General features: G+C 34.5%; 2 long non-coding RNA genes and 1 other non-coding gene across 3 annotated transcripts; all 3 read left to right on the top strand.

Moving 5' to 3' along the window:
• The first annotated feature begins 3,011 nt into the window (after window positions 1-3,011).
• LOC131178645 (uncharacterized) lies at window positions 3,012-4,199 on the top strand. The gene is made up of 2 exons (XR_009147587.1): window positions 3,012-3,792; window positions 3,963-4,199. It is a non-coding gene; the product is annotated as an uncharacterized LOC131178645 (long non-coding RNA).
• An 8,985-nt stretch (window positions 4,200-13,184) lies between these two features.
• On the top strand, window positions 13,185-13,292 carry LOC131178928 (small nucleolar RNA R71). Its single transcript, XR_009147935.1, has one exon. It is a non-coding gene; the product is annotated as a small nucleolar RNA R71 (small nucleolar RNA).
• A 3,611-nt stretch (window positions 13,293-16,903) lies between these two features.
• On the top strand, window positions 16,904-18,086 carry LOC110636129 (uncharacterized). Its single transcript, XR_002491304.2, has 2 exons — window positions 16,904-17,484; window positions 17,596-18,086. It is a non-coding gene; the product is annotated as an uncharacterized LOC110636129 (long non-coding RNA).

Genomic DNA, 18,086 nt, shown 5'->3' with positions numbered 1-18,086 from the left:
CTTTTCATAACAGTTGTGCTAAGCATAAGGGGTGAGTTTTCCATGCCATAAGAATTCTCCGCATAGTAGTTTTCCCTTTCTTTAAAATAAATCATTTGTAAGAAAATTCTATTAAATTCTCACAAAATCATGCTTGATTTTGATAGGCTCTAACTGAAATTAATATGATCATATGATTATGTTGTCCATGCACTCTATCCCTCTCTATACAATATAATTCAAGAGAGACAAGGGGGTGGTTGAAAATGCGTGCAGATTCCATCAGTACATATATCTTAAAGAGTCGCTATATGAATAAAAAAATTACATAGGCGAAGCTCAAGCACTACCGAATGTACAAGATTGAAGGAAAAACAAGAATGGAATTTTAAATTTAAAATTGCTTTGGGAGGTCTGCATGTATAATCTACAATGCAGTGTTTAGCAATACAAAGTATCACTGTAAGAATTATAATGCATTATTTGGCTATAACCCTTGCTAGGAACAAAATTGAATGACAAAATGCTGGTGACTGCAAATTCATTGCTTAAAAATACCCTCTCATTTATTTGCTTCAATGAATTCTCTGTACTCTTTCTTCATTTTGACTCGTACAGTTCTGCGAGACCAACATAGAACATTTTAAAGCAGCCAGATAATGACAGAGGCATGCAAATAAAACAATCTAGCCAACCTGAGCATCTCCTTGTTCGTGAAGAACTGCACACAGGGTGTACCCTCAATATCAATTTGAACAAAATGCACATTTTGATCAAATTCATAAATCACCTGCCATTTAGTCATGGAAAAAGGACATGAACAAAACAAGATGTACTATTACTTGAATGTCAATCAACATAGATTAAGAATGAATAATTTGCCACGTACATGAGAACCTTGGCCAGGTTCCTTCATACACTTTTGGTATCTTTATTCCATTTGTTCAGTTTCTTGGGGCTTGTGTAGAGTTGACTTTTATTTGTCATGTTATGTACATTACATCAGAATAACCAGATTTAAACACTGTTTTGCATTGCAATTTTAGTGGCATTTCGCTCACCAGTTTTGTTAAAGGGGAAAGAAGGGTGGTTCAAATTTTGAAGACAATCATGAAGATCAACCAAGAATTTGAGGTTGTTAAAGGCCCATTAATCAAAGATATGCATCCTAGAAATGCAAGCCTCAAAATGTAGCGTATGATTTTTAATGCGTCAATTTCGAGCTGTGATTATTTTATGAAATTGAGTGTTGATTTTTTTTACGATTATAAAATAGTTGGTTTTGCTTCGATCAAAAACTGCTGCTCGATATTCTAAATTGATATCAAGAAGTGGGAGAGATGTATGTTTGATGCATATAAAAATATATAATTTTGCCGCGAGTCTTTGGCACCACTTTTACCTGCAAAAATTTAATTAAGAATTTTATTTTAGCCATTAAACCCTCAGTAGTAAGATAATCTTGAACTTTTTCAGTTCCCCTTGTAAGCCCCATGCAAAACTTATATTTGGTCGGCATGGGATGCTACCTTTTCTAGGAATTTCTCAATAATATTGAATGCTAATAACTCTATAGTCATTTTGTGGAGGTCGAGAATTTTTTTTTTTTTTTTCTTTTCTGGGATTCATCTGAATCAACATCCCATTTTATAGTGAGAAAACTCATATGGCAAGCATCAAGTTTTCAGTATAGTGAATAAAAGTATAAATTCTATTCTTTGCTTGTTCTAACAATGAATTTAAGCATATTCTAAGTGTTTGGAGTGTAAAATGGTGCAACATTAATTCTATATTCTCCCATCTTCACACTCATTCTTGCTGTAGGCAAAAGTTAATTACAAGCAATATATGATGAGTAATAGATCTTTGGACCCATTTTGTTTTGAAAATAGAAATGCAACAGTATAAATATATTTATCAATAAGAGATTACATTTCAATGTAAGTAAAAAATTTTGACAATATTAGACAAATAAGATGGATCAATTGAATATGTGTTTTGGCCCATTCTCTATTTAGCCTTGTTGCTGGTATTCAAATCCTAATGTCTACTCTTTTTTTTTTTACTTATGAAATATATTTTTTGATAAATTTTTAAATTAAAATGTTAAATCAATTTTTTCCCAAATAAATGGCTACTAAATGCTTTTCTTTTTATTTTTATCAATTATTAATTATATTATTGACCAACAATTACATATTTATATGAATTTATAGCACTCTAAAATTGTTATATTCATTATCATAGTAGCTTTTAATTTGAAATTATTTTTAGATTGAGAAACAAAAATTATATTTAAATAATTACATCAATACACTATAATATTTTTTTTAATTATATAAAAGTATTCAGTTTTAAATATTGCTATTAATTTTTTATATTTACAAAATATTAATTATAAAAAAATAAATAAACATATTATTATTATTATTATTATTATTATTATTATTATTATTATACACATACACAAGCTAATATACTTAAGTTAGTGATTTTAAAGATCTTTTATGAGGTCTTAAGTTCAATTTTCTTATCAACACAAGTAATTTTGCTCTCACTGACAAATTGAATTGGCCGAATTAATCGGTCATTTCTTTATTCGGTCTAATAACAATCCCAGAATGTTTTGGGTTCATTTCACTCACCGTTCCAATTTAAATTTAATAACAATGATGGAGGAAGGGATAGGAGAATTAGGAATTTGTTTAGTGTATCAAATAATTTAATAGCTGCAATAGAAACTAATAATAAAAGATAAAAATTAAATTGATAAAATAAAATTTTAATTGAATAGCATTGCCTTTAACTTTTGGCCTACAGCAAGAATGAGTGTGAAGATGGGAGAATTAATGTTAGCACCATTTTACACTCCAAACACTTAGAATATGCTTAAATTCATTTTTAGAACAAGCAAAGAATAGAATTTATACTTTTATTGAGTACACTGAAAACTTGATGCTTGCCAAAGGAGTTTTCTGGCTATAAAATGGGATGTTCTCTCAGAATTTATTATTCAATTCATACCCAAATAGAAACTGATACCCGGAAAAAAAAATATTTTTTTTTCTTGCCCAGTGGTTAGCTTTTAATGTTACTGAGAAATTCCGAGAAAAGCTAGCATCCCATGCCTACCAAGAGATAAGTTTTGCATGGGGCTTGCAAGGGGAACTCAAAAAGCTCGAGGATATTTTGTTGACCGTGAAAGCTGTGCTATTGGATGCTGAGGAGAAGTGTTTGGCAAAGAATGGACTAGGCTGCTTGACATCTCTTAGGTTTTTGTGCATTGGTGGCTGTGAAAATTTAGATTACTTGTTTGAAGATATGCGAGGCCTCAAACATCTTCGAACACTTATTATTATTAGATGTGAAAGCCTAATCTCTTTGCCTCAAAGTATGAAGTACTTCACTGCATTAGAGACTCTTATTATCGGGGATTGCAAAAACCTCAATTTGACGATGGAGGAAGGGAAAGCCGATCAAGACTTGGCTCGATTCAGCCTTAAAAGGCTGATACTCAAAAGGTTACCCGAATTGGTAGAGTTTCCAGAATGGCTTCTTCGAGGATCCACCAACACTCTGCAACTCTTAAAACTAGAAATGTGTAGAAACCTCAAAGAATTGCCTGCGTGCCTACAGAATATAGTATCTCTTCAACAAATTGTGATTGAGGATTGTGATGAATTGAGCGAAAGATGTGAACGTGGAAAAGGTGAAGATTGGTCCAAGATTGCTCATATCCCTAAAATTGTTCTTGACGGTTCTGAGATCAATTCAATAGATGATTCTCACATCGATTCAACAAGTGAAGATTAGGTATGTATAAATTTCATCTAAAATTGTTTTTAATTTTCCCTTTTCTTTTTTATTTTAGGGATTTGCAAGTTGAGGAATTTAGCATTTTAGATTGATTTAATAAATTATTTAAATGGTTGCGCTACATGATAACCTTCTTCAGCTCATTTGGTTTTCAACTTTCGTGGCAGATATCATGGCAACTCTGCTGAAAATGCCAACTGCTGAATGTAACAATGTTTGTATTTGATGTTGTGCTTGTTCTGTGCTGTAAATTGCCAATGCATGCGTTTTATATTGTAAATAATGTTTAAGAAACTTGTTAATCTACTATTTGTATCTCTAAACTGTTGTTTCTTTTACTTTTTTATTGTAAATATAAAAAGTATTTATATTGTAAATATAAAAAGTATTTATGTCCTAAGAAATTTTGCACATGATGGAAAGCTTGTTTTCTCTGTTCTCCAACCCAATTTCTCTGTCCTAAGAATTACCTTTTGCCATGGAGGAGATCAAAGGTAAGAAATAATACCTACACTGCCCCTGTTCTTGGAAAGTTTGGACTTGGATTCTAAGATAGTGGTATATTAATTTTTGTTTGCTGAGCTCTGTTTTATGTCCCTTTGTGGAGTGGAAGACTTTAGCCAATGGGTCTTTTCATAGACTCTCAGTTTGGAAGTCCTCATCCACTTTCCTTTTGGTCTGCTCCACCTGACAGTGTGAAACGGAACCTTGATGGCTCTTCGTGAGGGAAACCTGGTCCCTGTTACATTGGGGGGTGTTCTCCTTAATCACAGAGGTTTATACATATGTGTCTTTTCTAAGTGAAGCAAATTTGGCTGCTGATTGTTCAGCTAACCGAGGTCACTCTCGCATGTCTTCATAGCTTTCTTTTAGAATTGTCTGGATTTTGCTGTTGTCTTTGTTGATCTCATATGACTTTAGCCTGTTTTTGTTCTTATTGGGGTGAGGAGGTTGCTGCTTTAGGTCGGGTATTGTGGGGAATGCCTGTTGGCATGGGCTAGGTTGCAGCTCTCCTCATCTTCTCTATCTCTCTTTTTCTCTAATGAAATTTCTTGCTCATAAAAAAATTAAGAAAATCTAATCCTTTGATGGCTGTAGTAGATGCCATTTGTGTTGATGCAAGTCAATTACCAATTAATTTGGTTTTGTCTATGTGCCTGTTTCATTGAGCTGTTGAGGTGCTGGTGTATGTCAATTACCAATTTAATATGTTTGGTGGTTGCTACAACTAATATTGGATTCCTGAACCAACACCTAATTACAATGGCTAAACCAAACTCGTTCCTAAATTTTGCAACTATATATCACAATACATCCAAAGCTGAAGAGTGTGGGAATCCTTGAGACAATGTATGGGATCGACCTTCGTCATTACAAGCGGTGCTTTTCATAGAACTTATGCTAAGCATAAGGGGTGAGTTTTCCATGCCATAAGAATTCTCCGCTACTAATAAATCATTTGTCAGAAAATTCAATTAAATTCTCATAAAATCATGCTTGATTTTCATCTGCTCTAACTGAAATTAATATGATCAAATGATTATGTTGTCCACGTACTCTTATCTCTCTTTATACAATATAATTCAAGGGAGACAAGGGGGTGTTTGAAAATGCCTGCAGATTCCATCAGTACATATATCTTAAGGAGTCGCTATGTGACCAAAAAAATTACATGGGCGAAGCTGAAATACAAGAATGGAATTTTATATTTAAAATTGCCTTGGCAGGTTTGCATGTATAATCTACAATGCAGTGCTTTAACAGTACAAAGTATCATTGTAAGAATTATAATGCATTATTTGGCTATAACCCTTTGCTCGGAACAAAACTTAATGACAAAATGATGACAACTGCAAATTCATTTCTTAAAAAACCCTCTCATTTATTTGCTTCAATGAATTCTCTGTAATCTTTCTTCATTTTGACTCCTGATACAGTTCTGCGAGACCAACATAAAACATTTTAAAGGAGCCACAAACAATAAACCATGTAAATGATAGCTAATGTATATGAACAAATGGAAGGAAGAATGGAAAGAAACCGATCTAAAACTCATCTAGATAATGAAAGAGGTGTGTGAAGCGTCCCAACCGCAAGTGCACGGGTCGTACAAGTAGTATAGAAAAATATCGATCCCACGAGGAGTCGTGTTAATGATTGAATTTTTGATATAAAAGTTGACTAAATCGAAGTATTTAAAGTAGTAAATTAATGGGTAATGGGATATGCAATTTAAATGTGCAAAATTAATATTCTATTCAACAATGTATTAATTAAACTAAAATTTGCATCAAATTAAAATAAAGCAAATTCAAATATGGCAATATTCAAAATGGCAAGTAATTAAATTCGATTAGAAATTAACAATGATAAAAAGGCGATTCCGGAGTTCGGGATTTCATATTCAAGCTATTTTGGGATTTTCCCTAGCTAGCCCAATCCATGAAATTTATGGGTTTAAAGGAGATTAATTCTAAAATCCTTTGAAAACTCTTTCGAGTGAGACAAAGAGTGCCTTAATTAACTTAATCCTACTTTCGTGGAGTTAAAATTAACCAAGACCCATTAGGTTCTTTAATCAATCTATTAAAACCCTCTTAACCCTTAGTCTATTTCTAGATCTAAGTTAATTAAGTCCAATTTCTTGATTAACTATCACTTGGTTTTCTCCTTTCGGTGCTTCAACCAAGGATTAAGAACATAACTTAATGGGGCCCTTCATTAAGCATGTAAATAAGCACACAAGAAATGGATTAAACCTCATAAATTCATTAAATTGGGACTAACCCAGTTCAAATCCACAAAAATAACTAAAATATTACATCCCTTACTCCAGAATCAAAAGTAAACTACTCACTATCCATAATGCTTACAAGATATGATGAGTTTAGATGGAAATAAAGCTTTAATCTAAACTAAGAAGTAAGAAATTAAACACTAGAAATGTAGAAAAATGTAAAGGAAGGAAGAAATCTGCAAATCTTGGTTGAAAATGGTGTGGAAGGTGAAAATGACTCCTCAAATTCTGCCTTTCTTCTCCTCCTCTTCTTTGCTCCTTGCCTCCCCTCTAAAATGAGAAAATGGGACTATTTTATAGCATTTTTCTGACATGGAGCCCTAAAATGGTATGTTCTAGGAGGAATTATTTGAGGGAATCTCCTGCCAGCTCATTAATGAACTCTTCATGGGACTGCATAAGTGGGTGCATAAGTTATGCGATCCCTTATCTGATTTTCGGATACTGGGTCACTTATCTTGCATGACTTAGTGCATAGGTTATGCACAATTTCGTGAATGTGCATAAGGGAGGCGAGAATGTGCATAAGCTATGCGATCTCCTTATGCACATTTAATTTGGTTACGAGCGATGATCTTTCTCCTTATGCAGATCTGCATAGCTTATGCGGCAAGTTATGCACAGTTTGGTCAATGCATATTTCAGCTTGAAAACTTGTTTTTGACATCTTTTTGCTGTAGAAGACACTCCTCAATGGCAAAATTCTCTTTAGTCCTTCAAAAACACCAATTTTCCTACAAAACAAAGTAAAAATTACAAATTAATCCAAAATTGACAATTATGGAAAACTAACTAAATAACTAATGAAATTAGCTAAAAGTGACTAATAATCAAATAAAATAGCTATGAAATTAAACCTAAATGATTATGCAAAATGTATGCATCAAATACCCCCAAACTCAAGCTTTTGCTTGTCCTCAAGCAAACTTTAAAATAAAATGCAAAAAATTTTTAGGGGTGCCTTATCCAAAGAACTATGAAAATCACCTATTAAAGTAACTTAACACACCTTCAGCCATACCAGCAATCCATATACCCATCCTTCAAAATGCAAAGAATCTAATGCTTATCAAGCTTTCACCTTAGCCATCAAGTCAATTATCATTCAAAATCCCCAAACCAACAAATCAAAAGAGATAGTCATGCTCAAAAAGAATTCTAGGACAATTGATAACCAAAGTATCTCAACATGGAATGATAGAATTGAATGAATAGATGAATAGTTTTCCAATCCCATAGGCAAATTCCCTACTCCTATCTCCACTAATGTAGCAAGTACTATCAAGAGATCAAAGGTCTTTTTAGGGATGTAATGAGGCCATGGGGTTTAAAATGAGGCTAAGAAGAAAGATGGGTAAAAAGTATTCAAAGCATGAGAATATTTTCAATTTTTAAACATAAGGTACACTTCTTATTTTATTATAATTTTTTTCTTTTTCTTCTTTTTTTTCTTTTTTTTTTTTTGTATATATGGAGGAGAGAAGTACACAATGAGAATTATCAAGTGCTAGCATAGTTTACAAAACACATAAAAATGGAGGGACATTTTGATACTTTAGACTTGTATTTTGCATTTTCTTTTGATGATTGTCCCTAAAAATGCCACCCCCAAACTCATTTCTTTTAATACTTTGGGTGGATTTCTTTCATTTTGAATGGCAATAGTGAAAAGCACATATACTAGCACTTTTACAAGATGACAAGCACTTCTTCTCCCTTTTTTTGTATATTTTTTTCTTTATTTTATTTTATTTTATTTTTATTTTTTAGAAAGTGTACCTAATATTCAATATTATTCTCATGAAAAGGGTTGGAGTGTTTGGTTCATTGGCTAGGTAGCAATAAGGATTTCAAGAAAAATTAGGGATAAAAAGGCTCAAAGGGGTTTTCAAAGGTCAATTTTAATTAGGAAAAAGGGCCAAAGGTTTAAAATGAGAAGGTTTAAATCAAAGAATGCCTAATCATCTCTCTTTTCAAGTATAAGCTGATATTTCGCCTTGAAAGGTTTAGAAAATTTGTTCTAGGATTGGTGAGACATCATTTGACTACCTTATATCCAATAACTCCCTCTAAACACTCCAATCTCTAAAGGACTAGTTGGGTGGCTTTTTGGCTAAGAAGATATAGGCAAGGGATAGATACTTCAAAACTTTGCACCTCTTAGGAAACTTTCAATCCACAAACCCAACTAAAGGTAAGTCAAATCACTCTCATAGGCAACTTTTCAATACTCAAGGGATTTGGCAAAAGATTTTAATGCATGATGCATGATTCCTAAAAATGAGCAATGCATTAACTAAATGGAAGAAGTCTATTTGTGTGCAAAGTGTATAATTTCTAAGTGATGTATAATGTGTGTGTAAATGTGTTATGTATATGTATGTATGGATGTATATGTAAAATATTTACAATATATGTAAATGAAATGGGATGAGATGTTCCTATACTCAAAATGTAAAAAAAAAAAATGAAGCAAAAATCAAAATGAATGTGCACCCCCAAACTCAAAATTAGACATTGTCCTCAATGTCTCAAGTAGTGCATTATCAAAATTCAAAGTAAAGAGAAATTACCAGGAATTGTGAAATTTAAGAGCAAAAGGAAAGAGTTACAGTATAGAGCGGATGAGAATTGAAGGAATAATGGTGATGCATAAGAGGTCATGAGTTATGCGAGTAAAGTCTTTGTCCAAAACATATGCATAAGTAGGGTGCATAAGCCGTGCGGTTCTGCATGAGTGGCAATAAGGGTTGCATAGGCTATGTAAAATATTTGCAAATTTTTTTTTTTTTTTTTTTTGATGCGGAAGTGCATAAGTTATGCACTCTCCTTATGCAAGTCTCAGCAGGTTTTAACTTTTCCAGAACATGTGCATAAGTAGGGTGCATAAGCCGTGCGGTTCTGCATGAGTGGCAATAAGGGTTGCATAGGCTATGTAAAATATTTGCAAAATTTTTTTTTTTTTTTTTTTTTTTTTTTTTGCAAGTGCATAGTTATGCACTCTCTGCTATGCACCTGACCCTTGAAATTTTGAGGAGCGAAGTCATGCGGGAGTGCATAAGTTATGCACTCCCCTTATGCATCTCTCGGCAGAAGTGGTTGTTCAGAAAATCGGGTCATGCAGAAGTGCATAGGTTATGCACTCTGCTCATGCACTGTTCGGCAATTTTTGGAATTTTGGGTTGGTGGTCATGCAGATGTGCATAGGTTATGCACTCTGCTTATGCACCCCTCGGCAAGTTTGAATTTTTGGAGTTCTTGGTTATGCGGAAGTGCATAACTTATGCACCTTCCTTATGCACCCCTCGGCAAGTTTGATTTTTCTGGGTTTCTGGTCATGCAGAAGTGCATAGGTTATGCACTCTGCTTATGCACCCCTCGGCAGAATTGGAAATTCAGAGTTTTTGGTTATGCAGAAGTGCATAGGTTATGCACTCTGCTTATGCAGACTTCGGCAGAGTTGGAAATTCAGAGTTTTTGGTTATGCAGAAGTGCATAGGTTATGCACTCTGCTTATGCAGACTTCGGCAGAGAGAGAAAATGCAGAGTTTTTGGTTATGCAGAAGTGCATAGGTTATGCACTCTGCTTATGCAGACTTCGGCAGAGAGAGAAAATGCAGAATTTGAAGTTGTGCAAATGTGCATAAGTCATGCACTCACCTTATGCAAGTTTTGACAGATATGAAATTTGACAAAATGAGGTTATGCAGAAGTGCATAAGCTATGCACTCTCCTTATGCACTTGCAATAAAGGTGGAAAATGGCAAGAATTGTGGTTATGCAGGATTGCATAAGCTATGCAGTTGCTTATGCACAAGTTAGCAAGATCAAGAATGCAATAGAACATGGATTGCAAGTGTGAAAAATACCCTAGAATGAGGAAATATAATTCCATGAAGCATAAACCATGAGAAGTTTCACCAAAAACACATCAATATATACAAAGTATATCAAAAAGGCATCACACAAGCATGTAAAAATGGATCCTACATAAAAGACCTTTGAGAACTATGCCATTTTAAGACAAATTCTGCAAATCAACATTTAGCACATAAAACTCCATAAAATTTGCATGAAGTTGCATCTAACCACAAATGATGAAATGAAGTTTCCAAGTTTTGCCAAGAAAATGCAGCATTTTTACCTTGAATCCTACAACCCAAAGAAGCTCAAAACTGCAAAAATGACTCACTTACCACCATATTAAGATTAAAATCACACATACTTAAAAGTCTCACACCCAACCTCACCAAAAACACAAGCCATCTGCTGCAAACACCCTCTTTCTTTGCAGAATTTCTTTCCTCTCTGCATAAAGCAGTTGCGGCTCAAGGCCAGAATCTATCTGCTGGACTTTTCCTTTTCTGCAGATTGCATTTTCCTCTGCAATAACCAGTTACGGCTCCCAATAGTTCTGACCTTTCTTCATTGATATACATCTACAAGGGACAAGATTTAATAATGTCAAAAATTGAATTTGAGGAAATTTAAGATAAAAACAAAATTAATGAAAATGAAAGTAAATCAACAAAAGCAAAATAAAAGGACTTGGGATGCCTCCCAAGAGCGCTAATTTATAGTCCTTAGCTAGACTCTTTTCATGTTTCATGGTGGCTGAAATTGGAATTTGTTGCCTCTGTTTCCAATAGGTGCTTCAATGAATCTATACTTCATTTTCTTTCCATCACATGAGAAGATCCTTGTTGCTTTGTCTAAAAATCCGACCATTTCTTTCTTGACAACCTTTGGTGCATCTTTTTCTTTGAGAGATGGTTGCTTTACTTCACTTTTCTCCACTTCCTCAACTTGAAAGATTGGTGCCATAGGACAAGGTGGATTACTATTCAAATCTTGTGCAAATGCAGCCTCTTTTGGATTTTCATCATTGATACTCCCTTCATGGATAAGACAACTTTCAAGAGAAGCCTTCGGATAGCTCTTTCTAAAGTGCTCTTTTACTAACTCATCAACTATATCAATTCTCAAACAAGAGTCTACATCTTCATGTTGCTTCTTCTTATCATTGCCAATATTGAAGACTAAGATCCTCTCCGATTCTAAGAGTAAGCTTTTCACCTTTCACGTCAATCAAAGCACCAGCTGTAGCCAGGAAAGGCCTCCCCAAAATGATTGGCATATGAGAATCCTCTTCCATGTCCAAAATGACAAAGTCAACTGGGATGTAAAATTTTCCAACCTTCAGTGGTATATTTTCCAAGATCCCTTCTGGATATTTAATTGATCTGCATGGCCCGAAGAGAAATGTGGGTTGGCTTAAGATCTCCCATGTTAAGCTTCTCATAGATGGAGAGGGCATAAGGCTTACACTAGCCCCTAAATCACATAAAGCTTTTATAGAACATGATTCCCCAATATGGCATGGAATTGAAAAACTCCTGGATCCTTGAGCTTTGGAGGAAGTTTCCTTTGGAGGATAGCCTTGCATTCCTCGATTAAGGCTCTGATCTCATAATCTTCAAGTCTTCTTTTGTTTGAGAGAATTTCTTTCAAAAACTTAGCATAAGAAGGCATTTGGGAAAGAGCATCGATAAAAGGCACATTTATATATAGCTTCTTCAAAACCTCTAAGAACTTCCCAAATTGCTTATCAAGCTTGGCTTTTTGAAATCTCTGTGGAAAGGGAAGGCGTGGCTTGTAAGGCTGGAGGTATATATTTCTCTTCTTTCTCTCCAACCTCCTCTCTACCATTTCGAGCACGCCCTTTTTCACTCTTTTGACTGTCATCTCCCTCAAAAACTTCCTCATTTTCTCTCTTTTCAACTTTTTCACTCTTCTCATTATGCACTATTTTACCACTCCTCAGTGTGATGGCATGACATTGCTCCCTTGGATTTTCTGTTTGACTAGGAAGTTTCCCCATAGAATTGGTACTTGATGAGCATGCTTGTTGTGCAATCTGATTTTCCAGCATCCTATTGTGTGTTTGCATTTGTTCCACCTTGCTTTCATCTCTCTCAACTCTTCATCACGCTTAATTTGATTAGCAAGAATTTGTTGTAATAAAGCCTCTGTGGTGGAACTTTGTTCTTCTTTGTCTTGGTAAAGGTGCGATGTTGCATTCTTTTCTTTGAAAACTAGGTGGTGGTTGCCTAGGTTGTTGGTATTGATGCTCTTGTTGTTGTGATGGAAAGTTACGAGTTGAAGCTTGATTTTCTTGATTCTCCCATGAAAAATTGGGATGATTCCTCCAAGCATATGAAGGATAATCTACTCCACGACTCATTATTCATACGCATAAGTAACTTGTTGAGAACTTCGAGCATGATGATGAACCGACTAGCATACTTAAATCCTCCATTTTCTTAGCAAGGACATTAGTGAGTGCATCAAATTTGGCATTGATCATGTTGAATGGATCAAGCTCATACATTCCGACAACTTGCCTTTTTGAGTTGGAGTTGGCCCTCTTGGACTACTCCATAGATGACTATTCTTTGCTATTTTCTCTAATAACTCATAAGCTTCATCTTCATGCTTAATGATGAATTCCCCTCCAGTTTGAGCATCAATGATTCCTCTGATAGCAGGAGTGACATTTGTGTAAAAATTCTGGTTTATCATCCATTTAGGAATGGCATGATGTGGACATTGTCTCTCCAACTCCTTCCATCTCATCCATGACTCATAAAGAGTCTCATCTTCTCTTGGTCTAAAAGCAATCATTTGATTCCTCAACTCTTGAGTTTTTCCAGTGGAAAGTATTGGGCAAGAAATACATCGTGAAATGCTCCCAATTTGTAATTGAGTTGTGAGGTAAAGAATCAAGCCAATCCAATGCTCTATCTTTCAAAGAGAATGGAAACAATTTTAGCCTTCTTTGCATCATCAGATACTCCAGGTTGTTTTTGCATGTCACAAATCATAGCAAACTTCTTCAGATGTGTGTGTGGATTTTCAGAAGGATGACCCCCAAATTGAGAATTCTGAATCATTTGAAGGACTCCAAAATCCATCTTGTAACTATTTACATCAATTCTTGGTCTTGCTATGCTCTCTCTCAAGTCATCAAAACGAGGAAAAGCATGATCCATCATACTTCCCCTAGGCACCTTAGCATTAACAACTTCTTCACCATGGGCTGCATTTTCATTATTTTGACTATTTCCAGCATTACCAACACCAATTCTAATTCTTTCATCAGCCATGTCTGCTTCTAATTCAGTTTCTATCAAGGCTTCTTTTCTTTTTCTGGTTTCTTTCTTGTTGGCCTTACAAAATTTCTCAATTTCAGGGTTGAATAATAAGGATGTATCACTTGTGCTTCTAGCTCTTCTCATAAAAGATTAAGAGTACCTGAAAAAGAACAAACAAACACAAAATGAAAAGATAATAGAGATAAAACTAAAAAAACAACTAAAATGATCAAGAATTCAATCTTAAACAAACAACTCCCCGGCAACGGCGCCAAAAACTTGAAGCGTCCCAACCGCAAGTGCACGGGTCGTACAAGTAGTATAGAAAAATATCGATCCCACGAGGAGTCGTGTTAATGATTGAATTTTTGATATAAAAGTTGACTAAATCGAAGTATTTAAAGTAGTAAATTAATGGGTAATGGGATATGCAATTTAAATGTGCAAAATTAATATTCTATTCAACAATGTATTAATTAAACTAAAATTTGCATCAAATTAAAATAAAGCAAATTCAAATATGGCAATATTCAAAATGGCAAGTAATTAAATTCGATTAGAAATTAACAATGATAAAAAGGCGATTCCGGAGTTCGGGATTTCATATTCAAGCTATTTTGGGATTTTCCCTAGCTAGCCCAATCCATGAAATTTATGGGTTTAAAGGAGATTAATTCTAAAATCCTTTGAAAACTCTTTCGAGTGAGACAAAGAGTGCCTTAATTAACTTAATCCTACTTTCGTGGAGTTAAAATTAACCAAGACCCATTAGGTTCTTTAATCAATCTATTAAAACCCTCTTAACCCTTAGTCTATTTCTAGATCTAAGTTAATTAAGTCCAATTTCTTGATTAACTATCACTTGGTTTTCTCCTTTCGGTGCTTCAACCAAGGATTAAGAACATAACTTAATGGGGCCCTTCATTAAGCATGTAAATAAGCACACAAGAAATGGATTAAACCTCATAAATTCATTAAATTGGGACTAACCCAGTTCAAATCCACAAAAATAACTAAAATATTACATCCCTTACTCCAGAATCAAAAGTAAACTACTCACTATCCATAATGCTTACAAGATATGATGAGTTTAGATGGAAATAAAGCTTTAATCTAAACTAAGAAGTAAGAAATTAAACACTAGAAATGTAGAAAAATGTAAAGGAAGGAAGAAATCTGCAAATCTTGGTTGAAAATGGTGTGGAAGGTGAAAATGACTCCTCAAATTCTGCCTTTCTTCTCCTCCTCTTCTTTGCTCCTTGCCTCCCCCTCTAAAATGAGAAAATGGGACTATTTATATCATTTTTCTGACATGGAGCCCTAAAATAGTATGTTCTAGGAGGAATTATTTGAGGAATCTCCCGACTCATTAATGAACTCTTCATGGGGTGCATAAGTGGATTGCATAAGTTATGCGATCCCTTATCTGATTTTCAGCTGGATTACAGGTCACTTATGCGAAGGCATGACTTAGTGCATAGGTTATGCACAATTTCGTGAATGTGCATAAGGGAGGCGAGAATGTGCATAAGCTATGCGATCTCCTTATGCACATTTAATTTGGTTCTGAGCGATGATCTTTCTCCTTATGCGGTCTGCATAGCTTATGCGACAAGTTATGCCTGATTTGGTCAATGCATATTTCAGCTTGAAAACTTGTTTTTGACATCTTTTTGCTGTAGAAGACACTCCTCAATGGCAAAATTCTCTTTAGTCCTTCAAAAACACCAATTTTCCTACAAAACAAAGTAAAAATTACAAATTAATCCAAAATTGACAATTATGGAAAACTAACTAAATAACTAATGAAATTAGCTAAAAGTGACTAATAATCAAATAAAATAGCTATGAAATTAAACCTAAATGATTATGCAAAATGTATGCATCAGTGTGCAAATAAAACAATCTAGCCAACCTGAGCATCTCCTTGTTCTTGAAGAATTCCACACATGGTGTACTCATAATGCCTGCTACCTCTGCTATTTCTGAATCTTCCTCGATGTCAATTTCAACAAAATGTACGTTTTGATCAAATTCATCAATCACCTGCCATTTAGTCATGGAAAAAGTTCATGAACATAACAAGATGTGCTATTACTCGAATGTCAATCAAAATAAAATAACAAGACTTTAGCCCATGGGTCATTTCATAGACTCAGTTTGGACATCCTCATCCACTTTCCTTTTGGTCTACTTCATCTGATTATGTGAAACGGAAGGTGGATGGCTCTTTGTGAGGGAATCCTGGTCCCTGTTCCATTGGGGGTGTTCTCTGTGATCACAAAGGTTTATTTGAGTATTTTTCTAAGTGAAGCAAATATGGCTACCAATTGTTTAGCTAAGCAGGGTCACTCTCCTATGTCTTCATATCTTTCTTTTAGAATTGTCTGGATTTTGCTGTGTCTTTGTTGATCTGATATGATTTTAGTCTGTTTCGGTTCTTATTGCGGTGTGGAGGTTGCTGCTTTACGTCGGGTCTTGTGGGGAATGCCTGTTGGCATGGGCTAGGTTGCAGCTCTCCTCATCTTCTGTATATCTCTTTTTCTTTAATGAAATTTCTTGCTAATAAAAAAAATTCAAAAAGAAAATCAATTACCAATTAATTTGATTTTTTCTGTGTGCCCGTTTCATTGAGCTATTGAGGTGCTGGTGTATGTCAATTACCAATTTAATATGTTTAGTGGCTGCTACCACTAGCATTGGATTACTAAACCAACAGCTAATTACAATGGCTAAACCAAACATGTCCTATAACCAAGTAAGTCCTAAACTTTGCAATTCTATGTCACAATGCATGCAAAGTTGAAGGTTGAGGGAATCCTTGAGACAATGCATGCAAAGTTAATTTGTTTGGAACATTTTGTCTTCAGGGGCTTCCAGAATCATCAGATTCTTGAGTCAACATGACTACATCAGAGATCAAATCAGTGCTTGTCGAGAAATACCAGGCTTCTACATTCAACAAAAACAAGGAAAAGATAACAAGAAATCACGTGCACTGTATGTAGTTTCTACTCAGTAATTTGATTATAGTCAATAATTTATTTTTCATTGGTTTCTTCAATCAATCTTGACGTTAAAATTTAACAACATTAATTATTTATTTTTAATTTTATCAATTTAAATTTTAGCTATTAAATTATTTGATACACTAAACAAATCCCTAATTCTCCTTCCGCTTCCTCAATCAGTGTATGATGATAATGATGATGATGATATTATGTTTATTTATTTTTTTATAATTAGTATTTTGTAAATATAAAAAATTAATAGTAATATAACAGTTTTAAAGTATTATAAATTCACGTAAGTATATAATTTGCATGTCAATAGCATAATTAATAATTGATAAAAATGAAAAGAAAAGCATTTAGTAACCGTTTACTTGGAAAAAAAAATTGATTTAACATTTTAATTTAAAAATTTATCAAAAAATATATTTCATAAGTAACAAAAGGTAGCCATTAGGATTTGAATACCAGCAACAAGGCTAAAAGGAGAATGGGCCAAAACATCCATAAACATGTCAGTGTATCAAACATAAGTTATTCCAGCTAGTGCAAGCAGTTAAGCACATTGACTCATTGTTCATCCATAAACATGTCCAGAGACTTCGGTACTATTGGATGAGAATGGTATGCATTGGTTCTAGGCTCTCTTTCGGAGGGGAAGATGTGCTGGGTCTCTATATGGCTTCGTCTCTTGGAGACTTACCTTTTGCCATGAAGGAAAACAAAGGTAAGAAATAATACCTACACTGCCCCTGTTCTTGGAAAGTTTGGACTTGGATTCTAAGATGGTGGTATATTAATTTTATTTTGCTGAGCTCTGTTTTATGTCCCTTTGTAGAGTGGAAGATTTCAGCCTATGGGTCTTTTCATAGACTCTCAGTTTGGAAGTCCTCATCCACTTTCCTTTTGGTCTGCTCCACCTGGTTGTGTGAAACAGAAAATCAATAGCTCTTCGTAAGGGAAACCTGGTCCCTGTTTCATTGGGGGTGTTCTCCGTGATCACAGAGGTTTATACATGTGTGTCCTTTCTAAGTGAAGCAAATTTGGTTGCCTATTGTTTAGCTAACCAGGGTCACTCTCGCATGTCTTCACAGCTTTTTTTTTTTAGAATTGTCTGGATTTTGCTGTGTCTTTGTTGATCTGATATGATTTTAGTCTGTTTTGGTCCTTATTGCGGTGAGGAGGTTGCTGCTTTACGTCGGGTCTTGTGGGGAATGTCTGTTGGCATGGGCTAGGTTGCAGCTTTCCTCATCTTCTGTATCTTCTTTTTCTTTAATGAAATTTCTTGCTAATAAAAAAAATTCAAAAAGAAAATCAATTACCAATTAA

The sequence above is a fragment of the Hevea brasiliensis genome, chromosome 3 (assembly GCF_030052815.1).
Source record: "Hevea brasiliensis isolate MT/VB/25A 57/8 chromosome 3, ASM3005281v1, whole genome shotgun sequence".
Lineage (NCBI taxonomy): Eukaryota > Viridiplantae > Streptophyta > Magnoliopsida > Malpighiales > Euphorbiaceae > Hevea > Hevea brasiliensis.
This window is presented reverse-complemented; position numbering and strand designations above follow the sequence as displayed.